Source organism: Dendronephthya gigantea, unplaced genomic scaffold (assembly GCF_004324835.1).
Source record: "Dendronephthya gigantea isolate DGI-Jeju-01 unplaced genomic scaffold, DenGig_1.0 001143F, whole genome shotgun sequence".
In the NCBI taxonomy this organism is placed as follows: domain Eukaryota; kingdom Metazoa; phylum Cnidaria; class Anthozoa; order Malacalcyonacea; family Nephtheidae; genus Dendronephthya; species Dendronephthya gigantea.
In genome coordinates, this window is record NW_021164153.1 from 1 (window position 1) to 7,693 (window position 7,693).

The 7,693-nt window shown below is 36.5% G+C and overlaps 2 long non-coding RNA genes across 2 annotated transcripts; both read left to right on the forward strand.

Moving 5' to 3' along the window:
- Positions 1–1,210: 1,210 nt before the first annotated feature.
- On the forward strand, positions 1,211–1,614 carry LOC114545065. The gene is made up of 3 exons (XR_003690806.1): positions 1,211–1,325; positions 1,419–1,498; positions 1,583–1,614. It is a non-coding gene; the product is annotated as an uncharacterized LOC114545065 (long non-coding RNA).
- Positions 1,615–3,490: 1,876 nt separating this feature from the next.
- LOC114545063 lies at positions 3,491–4,223 on the forward strand. The gene is made up of 3 exons (XR_003690805.1): positions 3,491–3,585; positions 3,791–3,898; positions 4,179–4,223. It is a non-coding gene; the product is annotated as an uncharacterized LOC114545063 (long non-coding RNA).
- Positions 4,224–7,693: the final 3,470 nt, after the last annotated feature.

Here is a 7,693-nt window from a genome sequence, read left to right on the forward strand (position 1 = left end):
CAGCATCTTTTCACATCAGAGAGGAGAGAGGAATTGCTGAAAAAGATGATGGAATCTTCTTTCAATAATGTTGGTGTTATGATAAAGTATGTGAACATTTTAAGTAAACAAATTTTAAGTAAATGACAAAATGACTTACATTCAGGTTACTTTATTTACGTTTTAACCGTTTTTGACAAAATTCTTTCCAGGTCTGTAATTTACTTTGAGCTGTATTTGTTATTTCTTTTGCCTCAGTTTTAGGCAGAAGAAAAGTTCCATCAAAGTGGAGTCGTTTTTTAAAACAAATTTGGAAAATACAGTTGAATGATATATTGTTAAGACAGTATTTCGTTTGTCCTGTGTAAAGAATGTGAGATATGACAGTAAATGACAAATTTTTCGTCTCAGTGATGACGAACATATCACATCAATGTCAGAATTCAGCGTCTATAAAGAAACTCCTCGGATTAAAGTGAGTTATGTTGTTAATAAAATTTTTCTAAGAGTCTATCCTTTTTCTCATTTTAAAATCGTTTTGACACTGTCAAATTTAGGATCCTGTTCAAAGAACGCTGTGTTTCTTAGAAACGTGTCTTTTGGAAAGAGATCCCGCGACGTACAATATCGTCACCCTTCATCCCCTTAGCTCATTAAGTCATGCGACATTCCATGTCAGTTCCAGTAATTGTTCATGTCTGACCTTGAAAAAAAACACTCCAAACACTCCAAACACTCCATGTCTTCTGACCTGGATTCACGTTTACTGCTTTTATCGTCCTTTTTATTTCACGTTTCCATTTTGAACATGTCCAATTGCAAAAAAGTATCCAGCCGAGTTAAAATAGTTTTTTTTTGTAGTTACTTTCCAGAATTTACCGTATATACCGTATAGAATATTATAGTTTTCAAACTTCTTTTGCTGTCAGATATTTTCAAAATTTGCTATCGAAACCATCCTCAGTTGTTGGGGCGGAATACACAAGCGGTCGGCTGAGAAATTACTCGTCTCCTGACAGGTAGTGTAAGAAAGCAAATTTTGTATGAAGCTATAAAAATATTTCTTGTTTTGAATGTTTGTATTTCACTCAATCTGGGATACATTATTGGCTGGTTTGCTAGACGGTGTTAGAGCCAGTTGAAACAGAGATGTTTGCGTAAAAACGACCCCAACGAAGAAAAGTACTGTACGCTTATTCATAGATGATTGAGCGAAAATTATGGTCAAAATTTTCCTGATGAAAATCTTGTACTGCTATGATTACCCTAAATACGATCCCTCATTTCATTCTCCTGCTGACGTATGTGATCTCATATAACACACCAACAATTACACTTCTCGTCAGGTATCAGGCAATAGCATTATTCCTATTAGCCAGTTCAATACATTACATACAGCAAAAAGAGAATTGTTTTTTTAAGATGATATATTTTTCAAGGTTATCGTTGGGGTCCATTGTATAATGTTGTTGACGAAGAAGTAGAAAGCAGTAATTTAAATTCCTCGCTGCGTCTCCAGGTGAAATATTTCTCTTTTTATTTCACTTTAAATTTTTGAAATATCTCCAAAAGCTTATATTGTCTTATGACTGGTTCCTTGCAGGAAATTTAACCGAGGCTGTGTACAGATTTAACTGCAATATTTTCTACTGCGGTCTACTTCATGCAGTCACCCAAGACGTAAGTTGACAACTTCTTATCTTGTACTTTTCTGCAGACAAAATCCTGTGTAGAGAATATTATTGCCTTTTTATTGAGTTTTAATGTTCTGTCAAAATCTGGATTAAGGCTGTTTTCCACTCACGTGTTTTTTATACGCACGTACACGCACGTAAAAATCTAAATCCTTGTACATGCTACCTTTGAAAGGACTAAGTGAATAAATCGACCTACAATCATGTGCAAAAATTATTGGGACACGGTCATGACACCTAGTATCTACCCCCTCTCCCCCAAAACAATGTTGTTTCTATGATACCAAGCCATTTGATTTGCCGAAAATATCACTCTCAACATTGTCAATGGGGGAAGGGGGGGATAGTAAATAGTTTAACAAAATTCGTGACATAATAGTTGTCAAAATGAAAAAAAATGTGATTAAGATACGTAAAGTCTCATAATTTTTGCACATGATTGTAGATGCACGTTAATTAATAAAAATTTAAAAGCATTTAAATTCTCCGTATGTGTACATGCGTATAAAAAACGCGTAAGTAGAAAGCAGCCTTTAGTGTAAACTAAGCGATTGCTAGGCTGCATAGTTACGCCAAATGAAAACATTTGCCCATTTCGGCTTCTAATTGAAAACATTTAGCAGGGTTTAAAACGTCTGCAAACAACACGGTACATTTAAACTGGTTTATCCAGTATAGGCAAAGGTATGGTTTTAATAAAAATACCCTAACCTGCTACTGTTCTGTACACAAATGTAGACAAAACACTAATAGTACTCCCTAAAAACCACCGTAACTCCAGCCTAGTCCCAGGCCTCTCATTGCGCGTGTTTTATATTTCCGTCACGTCACCGAATGAAACGCGCACGAGAGGCCTAACACAAAATATTTTCTAATCTTAACGGCCCATTTAATGTTGTGAACTTGAAATTAGAATTGTTTTTAAAGTAAATGTTTGCAATTTACAACAGTAACCGTTATAAAGGAAGCGAGAATAATTTAAATGGGTGGATAGAAGTTTATTATAATCATAAACATGTACGTACGGACTCGAGTTTTCTTGATAGTCGATAGCGTTGACAGCGAACGACATTGAAACGTTTGTATGAATATTTCGACTCCTGGCAGTATAATTAATATCCTGTAGCTTATTTCAAGCAAATATTTGACTAACGACGTCGAACAAGGCCAGTTAACCGCGTCGTAGATCGTAAACTGACCTCAATACAGAAAATGGGGAAAAAGTCCCCACATTAGCCAAAATACAAAACATTTTGTTCTAGGCCTCTCAGTTCCCGCCTCGCCGCGTATAAGGAACGTTAAGAGGCCTAGGGACTAGGCTGCGGTAACTCTGGTTGCAGAGTTGACTGGGTCCGAATCCATGAAATGGTAGTTTTGAAATTTTCTCGCCAGAAGTACAGCTGGAATATTAAGTCTTTTAAACTCCAATATATATTTCAAACGATTTTAAATATTTTGTAGGACTTTTCTCGGGGAATAAAGAAAGACTTATCATTAATGCCATCACAATGCTCATTGCTCACGAAGGTATTGTATATCTTTGCCAATAAATTTATTTATGTTCAACCTAAAATATACATATTCTGACTGCTATTACCTTCACAGGTGTTCTATATATACATAAAATAGTTAAAAAGTTTCGTCTATTTGCAGGAGACCAAAACAAAATATGAGATAAAGATCTCGAAGCACTGTTTCACGATTTGAGAAGTTGGGTTCGATCGAAAGCAGGTTTCGCGCTTTCACAACGCTCACTAGGCGAGAAACGTTTATCTTTAACTGCAAACATGCTGTTTACTCAACCAGTTCACTTCCGTGAGAAGGTTGGTGTGAAAACTGTGAAAGCTTTGAAGAGGAATAATGAAGCCGTGACTCACGCCGCTGTCGACATGTTGTGCGTGCTCTATGGCAGGTAAAGACAGGGCTTTTCTTTAAGTGGCCAAAATGGTCAGACCGGACATATTTAAATTTAAAAAAGAGTATTTCGTTCAGAATATAGCGGCGAAATTTCCGAGCTAAATAGATGCAAGAAACGAAATACGTAAACTCAGCCAACTTTGAAATTTGCATGTTAACAGGATCCAATTTTATCGAAACCAATTCTGTTGTTTTTATAGCTAAGGCACGATAACTATGACATTCGACAAGAACAGATAAACAAAAGCTCTCTGTTATCCTGTGAAAAATTTCCAAGCAGTTTGTTAGGAATTCTCACGATAAATGTGGTAAGATGTGTGGTTTTGGTTGCCTATAATCTATGCTGAACCAATTCATTTTATTTTTCAATCCCTCTTGTATGTATATAGCCTTGTTTTGGAAGAGAAATTCCCTTGCAAAACTCAGCAAGTGATTTGTAGCAACTGCCTTTGTATTTGGACTACCTTTCTAATTAACACAGGAAATAGATTAACCATGAAAACTTTTGTTCTAGAATCGTTCCACTGGGGTTTTAGGTATAAGTGGATTGCTTGATTTTTTGACGTTTGCTCTGTGTCCTCCTTATAGGTGAAGTTCAAGTTGCTTTGCAATATATCAAAATAATGTGGGGGGTGAAGTTGGACATTCATGTTAAACTAATAGTAAGGTGTGATTGCTTCTAATATTTTGAATCAATCATGTGGTCTGTTATAATAAATCGACTATTGCATATTCCTCTTAGTGAGACAACAGACGATGAACAGTTTGGGAAATTACTGGAGAAAGTTGCAGGTATGCTACAAAGAGATTTGAGGAGTTTTCATTCAACTTGCCTTCTTAGTAGTTTATAGCTCTTTGACTGACGTTGAGAGTTGATTAAATTGCCTTTCTCTCTTTACATTTTTGGTGAAGTCTACCACGACCACTAGCTTGACCTATGCATGGGAGCAACTCATGAAGTCTGTTATTTGTGTGTCTAGAAATCGGTCATTGCATTTATCGATTGTTCCAGGTAGGTTTACGATAAAACTGCAATAAATAGTACCAATTTTACCATTTCTTCGCTTATGTATGTTTTACTATTGCCCCGCTAATAGTTCTTACCAATCGCGGTTTTGAATTCGTTCCTCAACAATTTCAGCATCCGTCGACAACAATTTGAAAGGTGCTGGTATGGTTCTGAAGGCGATAATCGAGGTACGTTTTATTCATTCATTGATCCATTCAGAATTTTCTGCTTTTGACGAACGTCATTTATAATGCTCTGCCCTTTTTTAGCTCTGATGAATGTACATATTAGTTCAGTTGATATTTAAGAGGTTTTAAAGCGTCTTAATTTTGAGAAGTATTATACACACTTCAATTCAAGCCAGGAACAGTTGAGGAAAAATGAGTCAACTATAGATCCTCCGGCAGGAATCGCTTTTGCGATGCCGGTGCAATGCTCTTGTCACTGAGAACGTATAGTTGACTAATTTTTCCATCAACTGTTCCTGGCTTGAATTTGAAGTGTGTATAATACCACACGAAATTAAGACCCTTTAAAACCTCTAGAATATTCCTGCACCGTGTGAAGTGCCTAAAATCATCTGTTGATATTTATTTAGAACTTCACTTTAGGAAGCTGATGAAGAAACCGCGGCAAAATACAAGATTTGGCGCTTGCCAAGGGCGCTCTACCAAAACGCTTACGCATGGCCATGATTACGCAAAGCACTGATAGACGTTCGCTACTGAACAGGTGCGAATTAGTGTGATAAATTAACAAATTGTTGCAGATGTATAGCCTCGATTCCATCCGGAGGACCTGAGTTGTATTTTAGCAACATTCTTAGATTCATCTTAAAACTTGTGATTTTATAATCCTCTATATACTAGCCATCTGTAAATAGTTCAATTGAGACTAACAAGCATACTCCATAAGTAATTTTAATCTTTATTGTTGGCATATAGGCAATTGAGTGGACATCTAGTGGCTCTCTGGACAACTGGTCATCCAAGAGCAATGGCATTACTTGTGAGAATAATGTTCGTATTAAAGCAGTTATAGTTTTTAATGTCTAAAATATACAATAAAGTTTAAATGCGGGATTTCCTGTTCGTAAGTTTTGGTTCATAAACCATTATGTAATAAATTTGAATACGATTTTCACAGCCTGCTGGTTTGCTCTATTACCTTGAAAGCCCTGACGAGGTAGGAAATCTTTGAGAATTTTTTGCGAGGGCCATTATTTACATAAACCCATTGCAGTGGTTCTGACTAACCAATCATAATAGTGACTAAGTGGTATCAACTGCTTTGGTAACTAAACTCCATCATTCATCCTTATACTGTGCCAACTGCCCCACTGACGAAATAATTACATAGTAATTCATTCAGAAGTGTAAAACCTTTTTGTAAAGAAGCAATTTTGTTGGAAAGTTTTTATCTTTCCTTCAGCCACGGAGACTAAAGAAGATCATTTATCAATTCGTGACAATGTAAAGCTTGCAGAGTACGTTTTAAAGCAACAATCGTGTTCCAAAATTTCATGATGCATGCTTGTATGTACGTATAAGCCTGTTATTTCACGCGCTATACTTGTCTGTTACAGCTCAGGAAAAGCGAGAGGAACGTCAAGGAATCAACTTGAAGGATATCCTCGCATTGGAGGACAAAAATAGGATTCAAAGCCAGGAAGATGTGAGAATTTAAATCCAGTTGTTTTATTACAAGTAAGTGTTCATATTAAGAAAATGGGAAATGTTCTAGTCGTTTGAAAGATGAAAAAGCAATGGTATTTAAACGGATCTTTTTTACAGATTCAGTCAAGATCTGACAGCGTACAACCTGATTTGGAATTACAAGGTGAGTCTCGAAGTTAAAGTTAGTTTCCATTGAAAATATAGGAAATGAAAAGGTAATGGAGAATTTCCTGTCGCTATGAGTATAACAAGACAATTCAATAGTCCTGACCTCTTTCTCTAAACTGTTGTCGTAAAAGAGTATGAAAAAATTTTTTTGTTTTCAATGTGACAGACGCGAGAGGAACTTCTGGGGCTCTCGAATCTGAGATGCGCAAATTTGCAATGGAAAAAGACCTGAGTGGAAACTACGTTGTTTTTTGGAATCACCTTTAGTTTGAAGTCCTGCATGAATGTTTAGCTGATCAACTGAAAATAGGTTAGTGATAAGCCTTATACTGCTCTAGCTTTTTAACAGTTCTTCTTAAAGCGCCCCCCCTATCCCTCGATCGCAATCAAACTCAGTAACGTATCTCTCCTATCAGGCGACTATTATTTGAGAGTCTTGTTGGAACGACGGGGAGACGCCGATAACAAATGTGTGAGTCCACGACATTTATCTATCAGGATTTGCAAATATTCAAACTACTGTCTTGCTTCCCGCGTCATAAAAACGATTCCAGATACCTAATTATAATATACCTCAGCGTCTTATTCTCTATATTGCTGCACAGTTCACACAATGTTATTAGTCCTGCAGTATGTAGTAGAGAGTATAGATCATGGATGAAACAATTCATGATTCGATCGACTTCTATTTTGTTTTCAGGCTCGAGTGTTTAACGATCTGACTAGACTGCGATTGACAACTAAACCAACTATGAAGCAATGTGCTTTCCGGTGAGGATGTCGTTTAGCGCGAGTCTAGCCATGTGTAGTCTTCGAAGAATGAATGAAACAAGTTGGAATATTTTATTCACACGCGAAGACTAAAGTTTATGGAAATGTCAGGAAGAGATTGGCGCTTTTAATGACACCAAGCTAAGGATCATCTGTTATTGATCCAGTTTTACTACAGGAGCCTGACTTAACTAACTTTATTCATACTGTTTTCGTATTTTTAGCCTTACATGAAAATGGCATCACAACAGGGATTCGAAGGTAAGCGCGTGCTTATTTTTTTAATTACTGTCTTTATATCCTAAACTTTAACGACCATAATTTAACTTTTTCATCTCTAGCAACAAATGTTTTACTGTGTTCCTCGGATGACGAAACGCTTATAAAGGTTTGTGTCGGTTGTGTATTGGAACTTAATCTCTTCAGAGTTTTGTCCGTGATTTCGTTTTACGAAAGCAGAGCGCATTCTGCGAACGTTT